Source organism: Capricornis sumatraensis, unplaced genomic scaffold (assembly GCF_032405125.1).
Source record: "Capricornis sumatraensis isolate serow.1 unplaced genomic scaffold, serow.2 scaffold1, whole genome shotgun sequence".
In the NCBI taxonomy this organism is placed as follows: domain Eukaryota; kingdom Metazoa; phylum Chordata; class Mammalia; order Artiodactyla; family Bovidae; genus Capricornis; species Capricornis sumatraensis.
The window spans coordinates 711,134-735,752 of record NW_027184612.1 but is presented as its reverse complement, the minus strand read 5'-3'; the positions used below and the strand labels follow the sequence as shown (position 1 = coordinate 735,752).

Here is a 24,619-nt window from a genome sequence, read left to right as displayed (position 1 = left end):
CTCCTTTCTGCTTTGGTAACTGTAAGTTTGTTTGTTTGTTTGTATTTTTGTCTATGGGTCTGTTTCTGTTTTGTATATAAGTTCATTTATTTGTACCATGGTTTATTTTTAATTCCACTTATAAGCAATATTATGCAATATTTGTTATTCTTTGACTTATTTCACTCAGTGTGGTAATCTCTAGGTGCTTCCATGTTGCTGTAAATTGCATTATGTCAGCCGGTGGCTCAGGGGGTAAAGCATCTGTCTACAATGCAGGAGACCTGGGTTCGATCCCTGGGTTGGGAATATCCCCTGGAGAAGGAAATGGCAATCCACTCCAGTACCATTGCCTGGAAAATCCCATGGACAGAGGAGCCTGGTAAGCTACAGTCCATGGAGTCGCAAAGAGTCAGACACGACTGAGTGACTTCACACACACACACAACAATCCATTGTACAAATATATCACATCTTTTTAATCCATTAATCTGTCAGTGGACATTTAGATTGCTTTCATATGTTAGCTTTTGTAGACAGTGCTGTAGTTAACACTGAGGGTGCATTTCAAATTATGGTTTTCTCTGGATATGCACCCAGGCTGCGATTGTAGCTTCACACTGTAATGCTACTTTTAGTTTTTTAAGGAACATCAGTATTGTTTTCCAGGTTTCCCAGGTGGTGCTAGTGGTAAAGAACCGGGCTGGCAATGCAGGCAATGGCACCCCACTCCAGTACTCTTGCCTGGAAAATCCCATGGATGGAGGAGCCTGGTAGGCTGCAGTCCATGGGGTCGCTAGGAGTCGGACATGACTGAGCAACTTCACTTTGACTTTTCACTTGCATACATTGGAGAAGGAAATGGCAACCCACTCCAGTGTTCTTGCCTGGAGAATCCCAGGGACAGAGAAGCCTGGTGGACTGCCATCTATGGGGTTGCCCAGATTCGGACACGACTGACACGACTTAGCAGCAGCAGCAGCCAGTGCAGGAGACATAAGAAGCATGGGTTCCGTCCCTGAGTCAGGAAGGTCCCCTGAAGGAGGGCAACAACTCCAGTATTCTTGCCTGTAGAATCTGTGGACAGAGGCACCTGGGGGACTACAGTCCATGGGGTCTCAAAAAGTCAGACTTGACTGAAGCAACTTAGCACATAGCATGCTATTCTCCATAATGACAGCACCAATTTACATTTCCACCTACAGTGTGGCAGGGCTCCCTTTGCTCAGCAGCCTCTCCAGCATTTCTTATTTGTGTGTTTTTAAAAATTAATTTTATTAGAGTATTGTTGATTGACAATATTGTATTAGTTTCTGCTGTATAGCAAAGTTATTCAGTTATACATATACATATAAACACTCTTTTTGTAGATTATCTTCCCTTCGAGGTCATTACAGAGTACTGAGTAGAGCTCCCATGCTATACAGTAAATTCTAATTACTCACCTGTTTTATATATAGTGTTGTATACATGTCAGTCCCCATCTTCCAATTTATCCCTCTCTCCCCTTCACTGCTTGGTGACTGAAAGTTTGTTTTCTACATCTGTGACTATTTCTGTTTCATAAATAGGTTTGTAGATGTTTTGATGATGGCCATTCTGACTTGAGATGATATAATACCTGATTATACTTTTAATTTGCATTTCTTTAATAGTTCTCAATGTTAAACATGTTTCCATGTGCCTTTTGGCCATCTGTGTGGCTTCTTTGGAGAAATGTCTATTTGGACCTCATATTTTGCTTGGCTTTTTAAAAATATACTGAGCTATATAAGCTGTTTGTATAGTTTAGAGATTAATCTCTTGTAGATCACATTGCTTGCTAATATTTTCTCCATTTTATGGGGTGTCTTTTTGTTTTGTTAATGGGTTCCTTTGCTATGCAAAAGCTTTTAAGTTTAATTAAGTCCCATATGTTTGTTTTTCCTCTATTTCCATTACTCTGGGAGACAGATCCAAAAAGTTATGCTGCCATTTATGTCAGAGTGTTCTGCCTATGTTTTCCTAAGGAGTCGTATAGTGTCTGGTCTTACATTTACATTTAGCTATTGAATCCATTTTTAGTTTATTTTTGTGTGTGATATTAGAGAATGTTCTAATTTAATTCTTTTACAGTCTAGTTGTCCTAGCACCATTTATTGAAGAGACTCTCTGTTCTCTGTTGTAGAGTCTTGCTTCCTTTCTTGTAGATTAATTGACCCTGGATGCATGGGTTTATTTCTGGGCTTTCTCTTCTGTTCCATTGATCTACATTTCCTCACCGCCCTGAATGTGCCCAGTCTCGCCACTTTTGTTTAATTCATGTCAGCTTTCAAATGTCTAAAGATTGATATCCATAAGATATTATTATAGGCACATCCTTCTAGCAGGACTTTGGAACTAAAGTGCAAGACTTATGAAGATTCCTCTTCTTCCTCAGTCTGTCCCCCAGCATTCTATAATGCCACACTCTTAGTAAATGTTTACTGGGTGAGTGAAGTCTTATAGGAAGAAAAAACTAGCTCTGCCAGATTCCAGTCATTCATGTCACCTACACAGCTGTGGAAAACTCTACTGGATGCTGTTTACTCCAACAGATTACCTCTCACTATGCTAGGTCTGATCTTTCTCCTCTATGCTTGTATTCAGCAAGTGTCACCAGGGAATTGCCAACAATCTTCCTTTATTTACTCAAGATCTCATTCCTCTCTATATCTTACTTTTAGAATTCTTTACATCTGCAACTATTGAATATCTTCAAATATATATGTGTATATAAACATATACACACAAACAGGTGGGTGCACACACACACTCATTATTTGCTTTATTGTTATGGAGGGAGCAATGATTTTTAATGAATGGCTGCCTTTTAACAGAGGTTAAACTCAGAAAAATTATTGTAAATCAGTATAGTGCTGAAAATTTTGAGATATAACATTTACTTAAGCAAATTTGTCTGTTTTACCTAATGTTTAAGCAACAATTATTGAAAAAAAGATGATAAGTAATTTTTGTGAATCAAATCAATTATCACAAGCCAGGCTTTCAAGTCTTTCCCATGAGGTTTCAAATTGTCATGTTGGAAATCAACTTTTTTGGGAATTAGAAATTTCTTCTGTGACAAAAGACTTATTTTTAAGTTGATTAACCCAGTAGGCTTCCCAAGGTACACTAGTGGTAAAGAACCTGCCTACCGATGCAGGAGATATATCCCTTGGACAGAGGAGCCTCTGGTCCATAGGGTCACCAAGAGTCAGACATGACTGAAGCAACTTAGCATACATGCAAGACTAGAGCAGCAAAAAGAAAATACATACATAGCAACCATAAGATTTTTCTACGTTATAGAAGTAATACTGTCAAAAAGGATTTTAAATAAAATTATAAATAATGATTTTGAGATTATTTTCAGTGAGCACTTAAATAGGAAGATATTTGACTTCTGCCGTTAAACAAAAATATGACATTAAGGTCATTGCCTTTATAAACTTCTGTTTATCCATATTAAAATGACATGCTCACTAATATTTCGTCTGATTCTAACATTCTTTGACACCTTTCTAATGCCCACTAGGATGTCCACATAGCTTTTAGGAGTTAGTATTTTAGTTATGAATTTAGGTTCTGGAATAAAAGAAGTTTGAGTTTGAACCTCAGGGCTCTGCACTATGACTTTGAGCAAGTTACATAGGCCATTCAAGTTGCAACCTTCTTATCTGCAAATGAAAGTAAAAACACTCAGTTCAAAATATTCTTGTAAGAATTAAATGATGAGGACCCACTGTATTTTCTCACATTTAAGGCACTGTTAATTTTGTTCTTTGTTGTACCCTGAGATAAAACAGTGTAAGTAAGACAAAGAACATAGGAGAGAAAATCATGAATCTGATCTGAAAACTAACTATAAAATTTCTGAACAGAAAAATCAGCTTAAATTCCCTCTAAAAAGTTCCATTTTGTGTGAGCTACTCAGTAGTTAATATTTTTAAAGATTAATATATAAACTAGAATGAGAACCTATCAAACACTTAATGAATTGTTCACTTCTATTACTAATGTCTTAAATTCTGTTTTTACTGAAAATATAATGTAGCCTATGTTGGTGGAGGAACAAACTAGTGGAGGTACAAATCAATCTGTTGATTGAGCTATCTGTCTATTTTGGCCTTCAACTTTGCCCTTTATCAAAAGACTGGTTTTGGAAAAAAAAAAAAATTAAGCTCATATTTCCCCCATAATATTCAGTATGAAGGGTAATGATTTAGAAAAATCCAGAAAGAATAAACCAAGAAAACAGAAATGGCATTGACCAAAGAAAATATGGCTGAACAGAAGAAAAACTATTTTATATTTCTTCCCACACAATTGGTCAAAACCAAATGATTAGAGTTTTCAAATCAGGAACTTGGCACTTTTGAAGAGTGATTTTTAAAGAAAGTATATGGAAAAACTAACCAAATGGCTTTAAGCTGCTCAAATGCTAAAAACCTATTCTATTGCAGAGACAAAGAATCAAGTGTGGAAAACCCAGTTATCTCCTTTAATTTTATGGTTCATGGAAGAGATGAACAACGCTTTATCTAGTGTGTCTCAGTCTTTAGAAAACAAACCAAACACAACAAAATCTCCTGCTAGGTTAATAATTTGGCTTTTTGTATGGAAATGATTTTAGTATTCTAAAATGTCTATTCCACATCCCAATCTAAAGTAGGCTCTACATACAAGACTGTATAGTGTAGAGTGCTGCTGATTATTATGCATAAGAGTAATGGATGCAAAATTATTTATTAAATAATCTTAAGGAAGAGATGGTTCATCTCCGTGGCTCCTCTTGGATCAAAAGACAGTAGCAAAACTTGAGAAGAGGACTTGACTGACAGTTTAATGTGACAAGTTTCCTCCGGAAGCATCTTTCACAAGAGGTTTTTTATGACATGGGAGGCAATTTAATGAGGCCCTGGAAGGAAATCTTGAAATCATGACTATAATTTGTTGTTTTCAAATAAATAGGAGGGAAGAAATTTCTCATTTTGCCACAATTTTGCCATTAAGAGTCTCTTGAGAAAGTGAGTAGTCATACATTTCTGATAAAGGAGCTTTTATTTACCCATACATTTCAAGGGTTATGATTACAGCATCAGCAACTGACTTCAGAAGAGATTGTGCAGAGACAGATAATACAGCTCATTGAACTGTGTGATCCGGGAAGTACACACACCTGGTAAAGCTCTAGCTGGGATTACAGGCCTGACATTTTGGGCTCACTAGTTAAGAAGGGACTTTTGAGAAAAGCAAACAAAAGTTAAAACAACAAAACAAAATTAATTTTCCCCTTAAACTACAAAATGACTTTCCAAATTCTAGCGACTCTTCTTTGACTATTACATCTACTAAAGCATTTTCTACAACTGCCTTGAAATCGTAATATCAGAAATAGAACAGTAAGTGTATCACTTGGTGCTATAGTCTAGTACTAAGAAAGTAAAATAGAATATTTACAACCACTGTTGATTAAAAAATAATAGCTGCCTTTATGTTGTCTAGGTATAGCTAGTGAAAATATAAAAAATAGGGAGTATTTTTTAACGAGTATATTTCCAATATAACTTATATTTGATTATCATGAAACAACCATATTTTAGAAATATAAAACACTAAGAATTGCAACAATGATTACATTTTATAAATCTGAAAGTTTAAAAATGACTGAAAAAAGTTAATTAGTGCAGCCATCAATTTTCTTATGATTTACTAAAATCATACTAAACGGTACAAGAACACAAGTGTAATTTACCAGAGACTTTAACTTAAAACATTTGCTTATTATGCTGACAGACTTCTGCATGTACCAAATATACCTGTTTAGATATTTGTAACTACAGATAGTTTAGGAGACAAGAATAAGAAAAAATAAAACAAGCAAGACACACAAAAGAGTGATCCTTATATTCTACATAGACTCTATAGAGAACCTCAGTAGCCTTTGTACTAATGAGTGGAGTGTATCTGATGAAATTCCCCTCTGGATATTTTTCAGATATTAAATTTTGAAATGACATATCTTACAAACAAAGGTAGAAGCAATTTTACCCTATTACGAACTTAAAATTTCACACAGTGAAGATGGGAAGAGAAAGTAAAATGAGGGTAAAGAGAAAGCTAATCAGAATTTAGAGGTTTGCTGGGTTAATGTCTAGGCTTAAGAGACTCAGATTTCATAATTTTTTCATATCGTGTGTCTTAGCCTTAAGACTGACCTGCACTTAAACAGCATGATGAATAAAACCCTGTCTCCGTCAGAGAACTACAGGCCCACATTACAATGTCACAGTGTTGCATAAGGAAAAAAGAAAGAAAAAACTGTAGAATTTTTATAAAACCTCAGCTGGTAAAAAATCCACCTCCAATGTGGGAGACCTGGGTTGGGAAGATCTCCTGGAGAAGGAAATGGCTACCCACTCAAGTATTCTGGCCTGGAAAAGTTCATGGACTATATAGTTCATGGGGTCTCAAAGAACTGGACACAACTGAGTGACTTTCACTTTTACATTATAAAACCTAGGTGCTAAGCAAAGTGAAAACAAAGGAAGAAGTTATAAAAATGGAGAAAATACTGTAAAGAATAAACCATCTGTGGAAGTCTCTTAGAACTTGTTTACTTACCTGATAATGCTACAACCCAGGACCATTCTCTACCATACTTATTGAATTGCTTTCATTGGTTATACTGTGAAATTTTGCACCAATTATAAATTAATTTGGATTGAAACTATCTCTGTTAGGATGAAAAATCTCTTGGTACAAACAAATGATCGCTTCTAAATTTTAAAGTTAGATCACTTTTCAAAAAGAAGAAATCCCGATCTGATGGTAGAGGGAAGATCCAGCCTTTCTGGATGCTGAAGAGCTTTGTTGTGCAGAGCAGGTGGAAGGAACAGAAAGAGGAGTAGGACTTAGCAGCCATGTGATGACCTGGGCTGCTGGAGGACTCAGAGGGAGCCTGGAAGATTAAGAAGGACTGGATGGTGTGAGATAGAGAGCATATGACAAATATAAAATAATGTCCATGCTGCTGCTGCTGCTAAGTCACTTCAGTCGTGTCCGACTCTGTGCAGCCCCACAGACAGCAGCCCACCAGGCTCCCCCAATCCCTGGGATTCTCCAAGCAAGAACACTGAGTGGGTTGCCATTTCCTTCTCCGATGCATGCAAGTAAAAAATGAAAATGAAGTCGCTCAGTCATGTGCCCGACTCTTAGCGACCCCATGGACTGCAGCCCACCAAGCCTCTCTGTCCATGGAATTTTCCAGGCAAGAGTACTGGAGTGGGGTGCCATTGCTTTCTCCTATAATGCCCATAAACAACCCTATTTGTCATTTTGTTATATGTGCCACTTACTGACATGTTTTAATTAGGAGATTCACTTGCCAATAGTAAAATAATTCAGCTCAAACCATCATAGACAATCAGTGGGACCATGGGGGCAAACCAGCATAGGCTGCATGTTGCCTTTGCCGTCCTAGCTCCAGAGATGCCGCAGGATAAAAAAGAAAATCTAGGAAGACCTGAAGAACTAATGCAAAACTCATGAGAGGCCACTGAGAGAGTAATGTTGAATCACGTATATATGTATGGTGCTTAAGGTGGGGAAAGGCTGGAGAAGGATGAGGCCAAAAGAGAAAAGGAATCAAACTAATTAAGAATATTCAAGATTTTATGGGGAAATATTTTAATCTCTAACAAAGCAGATAAAACAGGTTTTAATAATTGGGCAAATATACCATATTTAAAGATGGGAAGACTTCACGTTCAAAGTTAAAGATCAACCAAATTGCAAACTCAATGCTTTGCAAATCAAATTACTGTTAAGATACTTAGGGTATCCAAAATAACAAATTCTAAAATTCAGATAAAAGAATGGAGTTCAGAGTTGCCAAATCTGTGTCGATGAAGAAAATTAAAGGGGGGATGACTACACCAGATATTAAGGGATCCGATGAAAATATTATAACAAGAGTATGGACTAGCAAAGGAACAACTAGGTGAATTAAAACAGATAATTCAGCTGCAGAGCTGTGTGTGTACAGGAACTTTACGTATAAGTGAAGCAGCAAAGGCTAGTAGAATGAGGGAAGAGGAGAATGGTTGGAAATGGATTTAGGAAGATGTTTGGGGGCATGGCTGGGTAGGGCTTTATAGGGAATGGTGAAGATTTTAGTTTTTACTCACAGTGTGACAGGAAGCATGGAAGGGTATGAGTAGAGGAGTGTCGCAATCCCCCTTTTATCACTGGTCACTATCTGGAGAAGAAATGGTTAGGGAACAGTTGTGGGAGCAGGCAGACCAACTGGCAATTTTGCATTAGTGTGGTGAGAAATTGAAGTGGTTTGATTGAGGCAATAGTTGTGAAGAAGCAGTAAGACAGTATATTTTAAAGGTAGAGCTGACTTCATTTGTTGATGGACAAAAGCTGAATGAGAGAGAAAGAAATCAAGGATATCTCTATAGTCTTTGACCTAAGAAATAAAAAAATAGAATTGTTTTCTACTGAGATAAAACTGGAGGGTTGGGTGGGATTTTTTTTTTTTTAATTTTTTGGTGGGAGCAGAAATAAAAAGTTTCATATTGGGCATGTTGAGTTTGAGACAACGATTAGGCTACCAAGGGGGAGCTAGGTACTCATTTGGATGTACATATCTGGAATTTGGGACAATTTCATGACTAGAGGTACAACTGTGTGAGGTATCAGTATCTAATAATATTTGAAGCAGTGGGACCAGGTGAGATCACCAGGAGAACAATGATGGATAAAGAGGAAAGGTCAACAGTCTGAAAAAGGGGGCTCTTATACCTAGAAATAGGGAAGATAGAATGATGCAACCAAAAAGATAGGCAGCAGCTCGTGAGGTAAGAGAACCAAGGAAGAAAGGAAGAGAGGAGAGAAAGAAGAGAGATGGAAGTGTGGGGAGACAAGGAGGGAGTGTGGGATAGAGAGGGAAGGAAAGGAGAGGAAAGGAGGGAGAGAGGGAAAGAAAAGGAGGGTGTCTTGGAAGCCTAGTTTCTCAAAACGGAGTGAGGTGTGTCACATACTATTGACGGTTTTGATAAAATGAAGACTGAGTTGACCTTTGGCTGTGACATCTGGAACTCATGGTGACTTTGAGTGGAATGATATTAATGGAGTGGTAAGGATAAAAGGATGATTGAACTGAATTCAGGAGGGGATGATGGGAGAAAACATTGTATGGGAAAGTAACTGGAAGGGAATGTTGTTAATCAGTGGATGTCTGGGGTCTTTCACAATCTGAGTGTCATGTTGTGTTCAGGAATGGCCAAGCCACATTTGAGAGGCCATCTTCCATGTGTTGCCTTGTATAAAGCTGAAGCTCCCAAGGAGCCCACATTTTTACAAGATAGCCACCTCCCAGTGAGCTGGTCAGAGAGTAGTGAGTGTGTTTATTAAGTTCTGGAATAGTGACCTCATTAAGGGTCCACAGTCCTAATGATGGACCTTCATTTTGTTCTCATATAGTAAGCCAGTGTCCTCATAGGGGACTTGGAGGGCATAATGAACTTTTACCAGAATTTGGTGTATATCTACTTAAAAAGAGCCTCTGTTTCTAACAATCCAAGCACTTGGCAAGGACACGAACTCTCACCATAACTCTAGCTAGCCTCACATATTGCCGTCACACTGGAGAAGTTCATTTGCCTCCAGGTACATGGGTTGGGAAGATCCCCTGGACTAGGAAATGGCAACCTACTCCAGTATTCTTGACTGAAAAATCCGTGGACAGAGGAGTGTGGTGGGCTACAGTCCAGGGGGTTTCAGAGTTGGACACAACTGAGGGACTGAGCATGCGTGCATGTATACTCCTTATATATTTATTTAGGATAATTTGTGAGTTAGCATATGGAATTAGAATCTTCTTGGAAAATCATGTAGGCAATTCTAGTAACAGAATTATTTTGTAAAAGTGGAGAATTATACCTGAAAAGAACACAAATAATCGTTGCAAAATGTTGAATCCAACTCAACAAATCCTAATATCAAAGATGTGACATTTTCTCCAGTGAATTTAAAGAAACTAGACAGAGCACATATTCTGTACTTGTTCATGTTTTTAAAAAATGCTTTATTCACATCTTTCATTATAGCTTTCTTATCATACAGCTGACTACAAATACCATTCAACAACAGGTTCAAGTCATCCAGAAGTTGCTCCACTTTGTTGAATAAAGCCATAGCTAGTTTTCAGTTGATAAGAAAGTTAAAAATCACTCATAAGGTTTTCTGTATTAACCATATTACACAACAATCAACAATTGATCAGGGCTGTTAAATCTGAAATAAAATCTCCAGTAATGGACTATTACTTGCTATCTGATTTGTTTCTTTACCAGTTAATTTTATACATATTTTTCCATTTTAAGTTTTAATAAAGTGTTTTGGATAAATATTAATTAGCTTTTCTCATTTTAGTATTTTTCCAAATGTTCCTGGATGAAAACAGCAGCTATTTTGATGATTCCTATGAAATATTTGCTATTTAATAATGCTGCTGTTCATTATGAACTCTGAAAGAAAATTCTTTTGCTTTAAAATCGTTTTTTTTAATCCAGTTGAACTTCCTTTTAAAATTTATTTGGCTGTGATGTGTCTTAGTTGCTGCATCCAGGATCTTTAATTGTGGCACGCATGCTGTTAGCTGCAACATGCAGGCTCTAGTTCCTTGACTAGGGGTCAGACCTGGGCCTCCTGCATTGGAGCATGGAGTCTTAACCACTGCACCACCAGGGAAGTCACTTTTGCTTTAAAATCTTAATAGCCACAACGATTAGCACTTCAGAGTAATATTTAATGTTCTTTCTTGTTCCTGTTGAAAACTTTGGTCTAAGCGCATTTTTATTTATGTGTAAACCAAAAAACCTAAGAAGACATGAAAACAAATATAATGTGGTATTCCCTGTTGGATCCTGGAACAGAAAAAGAACGTTAGTGGGAAAACTAGTGGGATCAAATAAAGCCTAGAACTTAGTTAATAGTAATCTACTAATGTCTACATCTCACGTAGACAAAACTAAGAGAAAACTACATTTGCCAAAACTAGAACACTGACATTGGGAAAACTCAGTGACAGAATTGTCAGTACTACCTTTGCAACGTTTCTGTAAATATAGAAAAATGCTTTAAAGGCACAAAGGCAATGTAGTGGAGAAGGGATGGGCCTTTTAACAAGTGGTGCTGGGACAACTAGATGTCGGTATGCAAAAAAATGAACTTGAATCCACACTGCACACTACATACGGAAAATAACTCAAGATGGATTGTAGACCTAAATGAAAAACCTAAAACAATAGAACTCCTCCAAGAAAAATAAGCAAAAATCGTGTGACTTGTTTGTTAGATACAACAGCAAAAGCATACTCAAGAAAAGGACAAATAAATAAATTGAACTTCAGTGTAATTTATAAAACTTTTGCTTTTAAAAAGATGCTGCTAAGATAATGAAAATATTGGAATAAAATCTTTGCAAAGCACATATCTGATGAAGGAACGAGAGGAATCTTTTGAAGGTGAAGAATATGATCTTTTTTGACTGTGGTGATGGCCTCATGGGTGTATGCATATATAAAAACATATCAAATTGTATACTTTAAAGTGCGGTTTTTGTATGTTATTTATACCTCAATAAAACTGGTCAAACATTTCTTTTTTAAAAATTTCATTTATTTGTTTATTGGCTGAACCGGGTCTTGCTACGCTTGGGCTGTCTCTGGTTGTAGCGAGCACCGGCTACTCCGTAGTTGCCGAGCTCAGGCTTCTCACTAAGGTGGCTTCTCTTGTTGCAGAGCATGGGCTCCCAAAAATGTTTGCAGCCAGATTCTTTCTTCTCCTTTCCTCACACATCACAAAAGGAGAAGTAAAAGAAGGGGAATTTGGAGTGGAAAGAAATAGCAAGGTGAGTTGTTGGAAGTTAACACATCTCATTTTTGGAAATTTTACAAACATGAGCATCAATTTTACAAACAGGTAAGTATGGTTTAGGGCCCTCTTGGGGCCTTATGAAGAGCCTGTGCAAGTGAGGGGCCCAAAGTTTAAGCTTCATTAGTTTCATGGTAAATCTGCCTAATAATATGGCACATGAAAATGCAAAAAGATAATACAATGTAAAGTTTCCTCCAAGCATGTCCTTCCGTCACCAGTTCTCTTCCTTGGAGGCAATAGATATATTCTGTTTCCTGGGTCCTCCCTGAAATATTATGCATAGATAAGCTTTTTGTTCTGAAACATTTTGTCACCCCCCCCTCATTCTTTTCTTAGAAAATTTAGCCTGTTGTATACAATTTTTTGCACTCTGTTGTTTCTCTTAGATGCCTTTATTGAGATGGTTCACATACCATCAATTCACTCATTTAAAGTGTACACTTGAGTGGTTTTTAATGTATTCACAGATACATATACCTGTCACCAAAGTTGATTTCAGAACATTTTCATCACCTCAAAAAGAAAGGAAGTGTCCTTCAGCTATCACCTACTGACCCCTAACCCCAGCACTTGGCAGTCACCAATCTGCTTTCTGTCTCTGTGTACTTCCCTGGGATGAGCATTTTATGTGCATGGAATCATAGGTAGTCCTTGGTGACTGGCTTCTTTCACTTAGCATAATTTTTCAAAGTTCTTCTTGGACTGATCAGGACCTGTATCAGAATTTAGTAATTTGTGTCTTCTCTTGTACTCTTAGCCTACTAGAAGTTTATCAATTTTATTGATCTTTTCAAAGAGCCAGATTTTGGTTTTGTTGATTTTCTCTATTGTTTTCCTATTTTCAATTTCATTGCTGCTCTAATTTGTATTATTTCTTTTCTTGTGCATTTGGTTTGGCTTGAATTGTTCTTCTTTTTCGAGTTTCCTAAGGTAGAATATTAGGGGTTTTTTTTTAGTGTTTTTCTTTTTTTAATTTTACGTCTTCTTCTCTACTAATATATGTATTTAATGCTGTAAATTTCTCTGTAAGCACTATTTTCAGTGTATTTCATACATTTTCATAAGCTGTATTTTTATTTTCATTTAGTTTAAACAATTCTTTCATTTCTCTTGAGATTTCTTCTTTGACCCAAGTGATATTTAGAAGTATATGAATATTCATAGCAACTTTATTCTTAATAGCCAAAAACCATAAACTAGTAAGATTTCATTGAGTGGGTGAATGATTAAACAAACTGATGTGTCCACACCATGGAATACTACTCAGTGATTTAGAAAAAGATGCAAACTATTGATACAAACAACATCTTAAGGAACCTCAAGGAAATTTGGATAGTTTACAGTTATTGGCTATTTAAGAATAAAGTTGCTATGAATATTCATATACAAGTTCTTATGTGGAAAGAAGACATTTCTCTAGGATAAATACCCAAAAGTAGATTGCTAGGTTGTATAATAAGTCCATTGTTAATTTTGACAGGATACTGTAGTTTTAATTAGCATCCGTCTAATGGATGATAATGTTAAAGTCTTTTCAGTTGTTTATTTGCCAGCTGTATACCTGTCCTTTTTGGAGGAATGTCTGTGAATTTTTGTCCATGCCCAGTTTTCTAATTAGATTATTATTTTTTAAATGTTGAGATTTGAAGGATCTTTATGTGTTTTAGACAAAAGAATTTTGATAAGTGATTTTCAGAATCTTCCCCTGGTCTCTAATTTGTCTTTTTATCCTTGTATAGGGTCTTTTTGCAGAGCAAAAGTTTATTTTGATGAGGGCCAATTTATCTGTTTTTTCCTTTTATGAATTATGCTTTTGGTGTCAAGCCTAAGAATTCTTTACCTAATTCTAGGTCTGAAAGATTTTCTCCTATGTTATTTTCTATAAGTTTTATAGTTTAAATTAAAATTTTGTTTTCAGTACAATTTTGCATAAAGTGTGAGTTTTTAGGTCAAGTTTTTTTTTTTTTTTTTTGCTGATGAATTTCAATTTCTCTAGTTCCATTTATTGAAAAGGCTGCCCATCCTCCATTTAGTCACTTTTGCTCTTTAGTCAAAAATTAACTGGGCATATTTGTAAGAGTCTGTTTCTGGGCTTTCTATTCTGTTCCATTGACCTACGTGTCTTATTTTCCCTTCAGTATTATGCTATCTTGATTACTGTGCTAAGTTTTTAATAGTGGTCTTTCCAGGTGGTATTTCTTATTATTTATTTTTCCTCAAACACTTCTAAAATCAACTAATAAATAGATGCCACGAAGGTAACAAATTTTCTGTTTTCTCTCACTCTTATTGTAGTATAAGATTCATCAACTATGATAAAATCTTCTTACCTCTGGGTTTGTGGTTTGTTGAGATCGTCAAGAGTGGTCTATGTAAATGCTATGGCATGTGATATATTAAAATAATAATTTGTTTTTCTTGTTTAGAGAGGAGAAAGAACTAAGAGGGTAGAAAAGGAGCTGTCATTTGGTTGTTTAAATTTTGCTGTAATCTTCATGGTGTGATTTCAACAAAGCTACAGGATGAACATTAGTACTCTCATTTTATAGAAGAAAAGATTGAGCTTCATAGAGTACAAATTATGAGCATAAGCACATACTTTATAAAGTATAACTTCATGAGAATGATCTTGGCAGGATCATAGAGATTAGTGCAGCTTTGTAATCTTTCCTCCTTTTTTTTTTTTTTTTTTAAGATAGGTTACTTGGGCAAATATGTATAAAGCACTTGGAGCCAAGTTTATATCACTTATAGGAAATGTGGGCTCTGATAGTGCTAATTCAACCGTAGATAACCTCTTCATGGTAAGGTGAGGTTGAAAAGAAAGGATATTTATCCAGTACCTGAGTTACAGGTAGATAACTCAATAGAATTATAGCTACTTCTATATCCTGAAAGGTGGCCTGCCTTAGTGTTGGGCTTCACCATTCTGAGATGTTTTCCTAATTAAGATCCCACTTGGCCACATTAACAGGAAATTGTGTTCTATCTTCTTTATTAAACAATTCTTCCTTTGAAGTTCAAAGAATCCAAGGATACTTACTCAGTCCACGGTATCTATAGTTACTCTAACTTCATCCTGAAACTGGACATCCCAGACAGCTCAAGAAAATGACCTGTTGATCGTAAAGCTGCTGTTACTATTGCTAAGCCTCAGTCCTTCTCCAGAAGAAGTTAGTGGGCTTTACCTTTCACCAGCCTGGAGATAGTTGCTGCTGCAGCATGTGGGAATCCCTGTTCCGGGGGAACAGTTTTTCTTCTCTGTTGCCAGGATGCTGGTGCATAGTGACCCATGTTGTTGTTCAGACTCTCAGTCATGTCTGACCCTTTGTGACCCCCTGGACTGCAGCATGCCAGACTTCTCTGTCCTTCACTATCTCCCGGAGTTTGTTCAAACTCATGTCATCCAACCATCTCATCCTCTGTCATTCCCTTCTCCGCCTGCCCTCAGTGTTTTCCAACATCAGGGTCTTTTTCAATAAGTCAGTTCTTTGCATTACATGGCCAAAATATTGGAGCGTCAGCTTCAGCATCAGTCCTTCCAGTGACTATTCAGGACTGATTTCCTTTAGGATGGACTGATTTGATCTCCTTGCAGACCGAAGGACTCTGAAGAGTCTTCTCCAGCATAACAGTTCAAATGCATCAATTCTTCATTGCTCAGCCTTCTTTATGGTCCAACTCTCACTTCCATACATGACTGCTGGAAAAACCTTAGCTTTGATTAGACAGACCTTTGTTGGCAAAGTGATGTCTCTGCTTTTTAAAACACTGCCTAGGTTTGTCATAACTTTTCTTCCAAGAAACAAACATCTTTTAATTTCATGGCTGCAGTCACCATCTGCAGTGATTTTGGAGCCCAAGAAAATAAAATCTGTCAGTGTTTCCATGCTCCGCCCCCCGCCCCCGCCCCCGTCCCCATCTATTTGCCATGAAATGATGGGACTGGATGCTATGATCTTAGTTGTTTGAATGTTGACTTTTAAGCAACTTTTTCTCTCTCCTTTTTCAACTTCATTAAGAGGCTCTTTAGTTCCTCTTTGCTTTCTGGCATTAGGGTGGTGTCATCTGCATATCTGAGGTTATTAATATTTCTTCTGGCAATCTTGATTCCAGCTTGAGCTGCATCCAGCCCAGCATTTCGCATGATGTACTCCGCATATAAGTTAAATAAGCAGGATGACAATATACAGCCTTGACATACTCCTTTCCCATTTTTGAACCAGTCCATTGTTCCATGTCCAGTTCTGACTGTTGCTTCTCGACCTGTATACGGGTTTCTCAGGAGATAGGTAAGGTGGTCTAGTATACCCATCTCTTTAAGAATTTTCCACAGTTTGTTGTGATCCACACAATCAAAGGCTTTAGCGTGCTCAATGAAGCAGAAGTAGATGTTCTGGAATTTCCTTGCTTTTTCTATGATCCTACGGATGTTACCAACTTGATCTCTGGTTCCTCTGCTTTTTCTACATCTAGTTTGTACATCTGAAATCGCTCGACTCACATCTTGTCGAAGCCTAGCTTAAATGATTTTGAGCATTACCTTGCCAGCATGTGAAATGAGTACAGTTGTACTGTAGTTTGAACATTCTTTAGCACTGCCCTTCTTTGAAATTGGGATGAAAACTGACCTTTTCCAGTCCTGTGGCCACTGCTGTGTTTTCCAAATTTGCTGCCATATTGAGAGCAGAACTTTTAAGCATCATCTTTTAGGACTTTAGATAGCTCAGATGGAATTCCATCACTGCCACTAGCTTTATTTGTAGTAATGCTTCCTAAGACCCACTTGACTTCACACTCCAGCATGTCTGGCTCTGGGTGAGTGATCACACCATTGTGGTTATATGGGTCATTGAGACCTTTTTTGTACAGTGCATTTATCTACAATGATAAAGTTGATGTATATATAATCCCATCAAACTTTGGTTTACAAAAATGACATTTCATCCCAAAGACTGAGTAATTTTTTTCTCAGGAAAGTGGCAACAGTAGGGTAGGGTATCTTATGGGGTCATTCCTTTCCCCTGCAAAGTAGACCACAATTCAAAAAAGTCTGAAGATCATGGTCTTTATCACCATCTTGGCTTTAACTCCTGCCTTCCTTCTCCAAATACATACACATTATCACTATAGTCTGGACTACCAAGAAGGGATCTTTTTTGCACACAAAAATAGAATTGTTTCATATCTCTTGCTCGAAATATTTCAATTTCAACATTACCTTCAGCAGTGATTATTAACAATTTTATGTGCTTTTCCCTTTAAGAATAATTGAATAATAATTAAAGTTTTTAACTTTCTTCAGAGAAAAACATACTATACACATTCAGACAATATAATCTTATACAACTCAGGAGGTTTTGCAACACCCCTGAAGCCCATCCACAGATCTAGGAATCCTCATCCAGCCTATACAATTTATGTATTGAATCTCCTTTGAATAGCATAAAAGGTCTTTTGCCTACCTAGCCAAATTCTTCACTTCCACTCCCCACTTCAAAGGAGATTTCCAGAACATACTATGTTCTCTCTTATACTTTTTTTTTTAAAAAAAATCTATGGTTTTTCCTGTGGTCATGTATGGATGTGAGAGTTGGACTGTGAAGAAATCTGAGCGCCGAAGAATTGATGCTTTTGAACTGTGGTGTTGGAGAAGACTCTTGAGAGTCCCTTGGACTGCAAGGAGATCCAACCAGTCCATTCTAAAGGAGATCAGTCCTGGGTGTTCTTTGGAAGGAATGATGCTGAAGCTGAAATGCCAGTACTTTAGCCACCTCATGCGAAGAGTTGACTCATTGTAAAAGACTCTGATGCTGGGAGGGATTGGGGACAGGAGGAGAAGGGGATGACAGAGGATGAGATGGCTGGATGGCATCACCGATTTGATGGATGTGAGTTTGAGTGAACTCCGGGAGTTGGTGATGGACAGGGAGGCCTGGCGTGCTGCAATTCATGGGGTCGCAAAGAGTCGGACATGACTGAGCGACTGAACTAAACTGAACTGAACTGAAACTTTTAATTTTAGAATAGTTTGAGATTTACATAAAAATTACTAAGATAACACATAGATTCTGTATGCAGAGTTTATCATTCCATATTCTTACCGTATTTCTCATTTACTATTAATAAGTGACTCTTTAATTGAAAATCCTTTTGAATCAGCAGTCAAGGAAATTATTTTCCAAAATAAATGTATAAAGCACTGATACTAGCCCTCATAATCTCTGGTTCAGCTCATGTGAGACAGTGTGAAAAATGATGCTGTGTTTGTGAGTTCACTTCCTATTTAACAGAGTTGGAAATAGACCACTCACATGCCAGCAACCAGCCACCTTACAGAGGTATGATATTGACTTGAGGTGAGGTGTTGGGGTGAAATAATTTGTGGCTGCATCTTCATTTAGAGTGATGTCAAAGAGAGAACAGAAGCATCTTCAATTCAGTGTGTACAGATAAATTGTTGTTAATATGAAGTTGAGCATATTATCTTATTTGCTTCTTAAGAGGAGAAATAAAATATTTGTTTGTCAAGAAAGGGAAAAAAAATACGATCCAGGTACATTACCTTATTCCCATATTTCCAACTATTTCTTCTCTTCTCAGCATTTTGTAATGTTACCAGAGCTAATTTACAGATTGAAATCACTGCGTTTTAGTTCAGTGAAAGAACTTTAATGATATGCAGTTGATTTGGCACAACTAAAAAGATCAAACCTTAAACTCAAAAGTCATACTTAACAGAGAAATGAAATCAGAATACTCTTCTAGAAAGAGCAAACGAAAATAGGAACATTCCCATCTCTTTGTCAACAAGATTATGTTTTATCACATGTTTGAAAAATCAGTTACTTATTTCATTACAATTTCTCAATGATGAATGCCCAATTTTTGTGTAAATTGAGGAAGGATTTTTGTAACCTGACCCATGTGGGAAGGGAAATATCTGTTCATAATGTGAAAAAGGGAAGTGAACTCTAAAGTTATAATTTCATTGAATCTGAAAGTTTAAATGTAACAGAAATAATAGTACAAAGAAAGTATTCACAAAGAAATAAAAAACTTTCCACAATTATCAGTTGTACTCATATTAAGAAAATTGATTTTTAGGGGCTTCTCTGGTTGTCCAGTGGTTAAAAATCTACCTGCCAATGCAGGGCACATGGGTTTGATCCCTGGTCCAGGAAGATCCCATGTGCCACCAGGCAGATAACCCCAGTGCCACACCGCTGAGATCGTGTTCTAGAGCCTGGGAGCCGCAGCTGTTGGAGCCAGAGTGCCTAGAGCAGTGCTGTGCAACAAGGGAAGCCACGGGAATGAGAGGCCCAAGCACTAGAGAGCAGCCCCCACTCGTCACAGCTAGAGAAAGCCCACCTGTGGCAATTAAGACCCATGCAGCCAAAAATAAATAAGTAACATCTCTGATTAACAAAAAAAGAATACTGATCTTGAAATAGTCTCTGATTGTTTAATGGCATTGCCTGGAGTTAGATTAACCTCTTAGATGAAAATCACACTTAAAACACATAAAATGGATTTGTATAATTATATTGGGAACTAAAATCAGCAAGAGGTAGACAAAGAAGTTATAGTGTGTTGTGAGAGAATTTCTTCCCTTTCACTTGAACTTCAAGGTAACGAGGTAAACTGAAAAGACCATGGACCTGACCTGAATCTAACTCCCAGCTCCCCCACTCACTATCTGTATGTCTTGGGGCAGGACTTTTCTCCTCTGGGAGACATAGTTTTTCATTTGTAAAATGGACATAATACCTATCTTTAAGACCCCTGAAAGAATTATAAATAATGTGGCTATTAAGTGGCTAACACATTGCAAGCATTTGAGTAAAAAAAAAAGCTAGCATTATATACCTTTCCTTTTATCCCTGTGTCTCAAAATAGTCTCCAATCTTGATTATTCAAACCTCCTAAATATCTCTTGAATTCTCCTAGTTCTATTATCCACTTCCCACTTCATCTGCCATCTGAATTACTCGTATAGTTTTCTAGCAGCAGTCCCTGAATGCAATCGAGAGTGTTAATTTACTTTGTTTTAAGATTTTGATCCAGTTACCTTCCAGTTTAATACTCATGAATACTTTCCATTGTCTTTGGGATTAATTGCTGAACTTTACTGTTTCGGGGATTAAGCTTTTAGGTCTGGTTCTGCTCACCCCCCAGCGTTGTCTTTGACACCAGCACCTATTATTTCTTCCATTGTCTGCACAGCACATTGAGGAGACAGCAGGAACAAAGATGAAAGAGTGATGCATGGCAAGGGTGAAGAATGGTAGAGTCTCCTCTGTGATTAGCAGTAAAGTACCTGGCAGATGACTAGGCTGGTACTGTTTTAGGCTTAAAGATCAATTCATGGGTCAGTAAGTTGTGGCTCTGTGCGAGACCACAATAACTTTTATAGCACAGTATTGACAGCACAGTAGAAATAATTTCTCTTGTGTATATTAAGTAGTAGTATTTTTTCTCAGTATGAACAGATTGTTGTTTTTTAGTCGCTATGTTGTGTCTGATTCCTTTGCGACCCTAAGGACTGTAGCCTGCAAGGCATCTCTGTCCATGGGATTTCCCAAGCCAGAATACTGGAGTAGGTTGCAATTTCCTTCTCCAGGAGATTCTCCTGACCCAGGGATCAAACTCACGTCTCCTGCTTGGCAGGCAGATTCTTTATCTCTGAGCCACCTGGAAAGCCCATGAACTGAGTATCTGACTCAAAACACAAAAACACCAAGACTACATAGTAAATTAAGTACAAAAGTTAGATGATTTCTGGAGTTTGGGTGGTGTTATGAGATGCAGGAAAGCATCTTGCTTGTTCGATCTATTTTGCAAAGAGCGGGAACTGAAATTACAGAGACATTGAGAGCTAAAAGAACAGAAAGTGATCACTAATCCTCGAAAAAGACACACTGGTTTGGATTAGGCAAACCCAAATCATTTACCATTTTTCAATGACCCAAGAACCTGGCCAACAAAATGCCAGCTTTGGATTAGGGTGAAGCACTGCCCTGAGTCAGGGAATGTCCCCACAGAGAGCCACTCTGACCTGTGGCTAGGATGCTGGACTTGCTGGGAGCAGCTGGATGCTGGTCCTGTTTCACAGGGCTATTACACAGCTCCATTAGAAATTACTCCATCTTCAGCTTTCAGCATCTGGGCTCCCTGGGAGAGTCCAGCTGTGTCCCTTACCCCACATGCCAGCCCTCCCATCTCCCCTGCCTCTTCCAAATTCTCCTAGCAGCCATGCTGCCACAGCAGAGATGAGACTAGGTCCTCTGCACCCCTGAGCCAAACTACACAAGGACAGTGTCAGCTGGCTAATGAGAGGAGCTGCCCTGACCACGGAATGGCACTGCTTCATAGCAAGTGACTATTTACAATCTTTGACAAAACTCATTCCAATGCCTCTTTTCATTAATACGGTCTTTTTTTTTTTTTTTTTTACCAGTGTCAGTTATTAATACTTCCTGAGGTTATGCTATTTTCATATAGTTTTTCATGTCCTTCATATATTGACACAAATAGATTTTAATTTAGAAAAGGGAGAGACATCATTTTGCCAACAAAGTTTTATGTAGTCAAAGCTGTGGTTTTTCCAGTAGTTATGTATGGATGTGAGAGCTGGACCATAAAGAAAGCTGAGTGCCTAAGAACTGATGCTTTCGAATAGTGGTATTGAAGAAGACTCTTGAGAGTCCCTTGGACTGCAAGGAGATCAAACCAGTCAGTCCTCAAGGAAATCAGTGCTGAATATTCATTGGAAGGACTGATGCTGAAGCTGACGCTCCAATACTTTGGCCACCTGATGCGAAAAGCTGATTCATTGAAAAAGACCCTGATGCTGGGAAAGATTGAGGGTAGGAGGAGAAGGGGCCAATAGAGGATGAGATGGTTGAATGGCATCATCAACTCAATGGACATGAGTTTGAGCAAGCTCCAGGAGATAATGAAGGACAGGGAAGCCTGGCATGCTGCAGTCCATGGGGTTGCAAAGAGTCAGACACAACTGAGTGACTGAATGACAAGAAAATAAAAACCAGATTGCAGGAACAACAACAGCAAAAAAGTGATGGGATAGATTATAGTGAAACAAGATTATCAAGACAGAGAGGTCTGAGTCACTGAAAATTAAAAACACCGTGGCTTACCTCCAGGGTCAGTGGTGACCAAAATCATTAAATCGAAGAGCCATTTTCAGGAAAGTAGTTTCATCTCTAGGGCTCTCAAGAACCATCTCACTTCCCACTCTGCAGTCACATTCAGAGAAGGTAAGTCTAGGTCAAATAGTGCAGAGGGTCTAAATTTGCTATACTATAAATGGGTGCAAGAACCATCACTTTGCTTTATTTTTCTAAATCTAACAAAATTTGTCTCTAAGCCCCATTTCCCCAAAAGATGGTGTTGTAAAACTTCTTTAGCTTATCCCCTGCCCAGGAGCTTACAAGCATCTCAAGAAAGGACAAAGCCCAGAAAACTTGAGGAAGACCTTAGAGTTTCAGTCCATCACTGAGATGTTCATATGATGGTAATTTCCCAGGCTGACATGGTTCACTCGAAGGCAGAAGCTCTTTCTTGAAGCTTCGTTGAGGGACTTGTCTGGTGGTCCAGTGGCTAAGACTCTGTGCTCCCAATGCAGGGGGCCTGGGTTCAATCCCTGGTCAATGAACTAGATCCTACATGCTGCAACTAAGAGTTCACATTGCTGCAGCTGAGACCCAGCACAACCAAATAAATAAATATTTTTTAAAAAAGCTTTATTGATTCCCAAGGGAGAGCAATTCATGTTCACTTTCCCAGCAGCTGCATGCCATCCAAGAGACCTCTTACCACTGCTCTGGGACCCCCACGGAGTGGGATGCAGGGCCCTGCCACTTCTCAAGCCTGTTACCACTATCATCTCAGATCTGGCCAAATTTGCCTCCTCAAGTACCCAGGCCTCAGGAAATGTTTCTTCCTGCTTTATCCTCCTTCAATAATATAATCTCCCAAATGAAGGCCTGGATGGGACAGTGTTCCAGGAGCTTGGCAACTTATCTCTTATTCCAAGAAATATAAATTCTATTCTTATAAGAGTATTTTTCAGTCTTTTAAGAAAGTTAATGATACAATAAAAATGATCCTAAACAAAACAGGATTGTTCTGACATATTCTCTCATGTTTCTTTTTCTATAGCTTATATGCCATTTTAATGCATCTCATGAAGTTCATTGAAAATTAATATTTAACTCCTTTCTATTGAAGCTTAAGAGACCACTGATCTGGGTACAGATGAGCTGCATGAAAGAAGGATAAATTTAAAGTTAATTGGCAGACTATTTCTACCAATATGGGTGAGTTCATATACACAGAGGAATGTTGAGGACTTCAAAAAAATCATTCTTTTTTTAGTGATTCTGCACACTCCTCTCTGTATGTGTAATTATTTATTATTTTGCTAATTATAAAAGTAATATATGCTGAAAGAACAAAACTTGGAAAATGCCAAAATATACAAGTTGAACAAAATTCTGAAGAGTGTCAGTATAAACATTCTGGTGTGTATCTTTTAGTCCTTTTTCTTACATAAGACGTTTTAAAGTTTTTTTAATCATAAAATTCATACGCACATTTTTTAAAGTCAAATAAGGTGTTATAAGTTAAATGCTGAAAGATAGCCCTAAACTTTCTTATCCAATTCCCAACACTAGAGGCAATGTCTTTCAACTTCTTAGGTATTTTTAGCTTCTTTAGTTCTATTTTATTATTATGGCCATATATGTCAAGAGTATGATTATTCTATTCATTTTTTATTTTCAATCATGGGTATTTTCTACTGATTTCCGCCAAGGAAGATGAAGATTTAGCTCTCTGGACTCCCCATGTCTTGTTCCCCTTTACAAGCATGTACAAACTCTCACAGATGAGTATACTATGATCGTATAATTTGGTTGTATATCTTCTTTTCTTGTGTTTTAGTTTTCTTGGAATTGACAATTGCCTTACTTTTTGTTTGCATAGTCTTCCATTTACTTATTCGTGTATTAATTCATCGCCCTAGATCTCAGTCAGAGTTGTCAAACTCCTTTCAATAGTTTCAAACATTCCAGGACATTTTTTTTTTTAAGCTTGTCTATTACACACATTTGTAGTAGGGTTTTTAAAAATTAGTCAACGAACGTTTATTTTTTGTTGTGCTGGGTCTTTGCTGCTGCATGTGGACTTCCTCTAGTTGCAGTGGGTGGGGAGCTACTCTTTATTGTGGTGCCTGGGCTTCTCACTGTGCTGGCTTCTGTTGCAGAGTACAGGCTCTAGGTACCTGGGCTTCGGTAGTTGCCGCTGGCAGGCTCAGGAGTAGTGGCGCCCGGGCTGAGTTGCTCCGGCATGTGGAATCTTCCCAGTTGGAGATCGAACCCGCATGCCCGCTGTTGGCAGGAGGATTGTTATCCCCTGCACCCCTAGGGAAGCCTTCCAGGACTTCTTTAACTTGGCTTTCCCCCAGGGAGTCCTTAGGGTTACTGTTCCCTTCATCTCAATAACTTCCCTTCTCCTTTCTCCTGTATTAAAATCCTGTTTACTAGAACCCTTATCTTTTATCTTATTTGCTCTTTTAAATTTTTATATCTTTATTTATTGGCTGTGCTGTGTGGACGCCACAGGATCTTAGTTCTCCAACCAGGAA

At 37.8% G+C, this 24,619-nt stretch overlaps 1 protein-coding gene across 3 annotated transcripts in view; it reads left to right on the top strand.

Moving 5' to 3' along the window:
• LOC138072301 (lysozyme C, kidney isozyme-like) overlaps window positions 1–24,619 on the top strand; it is a 55,452-nt gene that overhangs the window by 18,335 nt on the left and 12,498 nt on the right. The window contains exon 2 of one of the 3 annotated variants that reach the window (XM_068963406.1): window positions 11,814–11,923. The exons of 1 other annotated variant lie outside the window; for it this stretch is intronic. The gene's annotated coding sequence lies outside the window, so the exon portion shown is untranslated. Of the gene's footprint in view, window positions 1–11,813; window positions 11,924–23,157; window positions 23,292–24,619 lie in introns of those variants that run through there. One more of the 3 variants, XM_068963408.1, reaches the window with a different exon arrangement.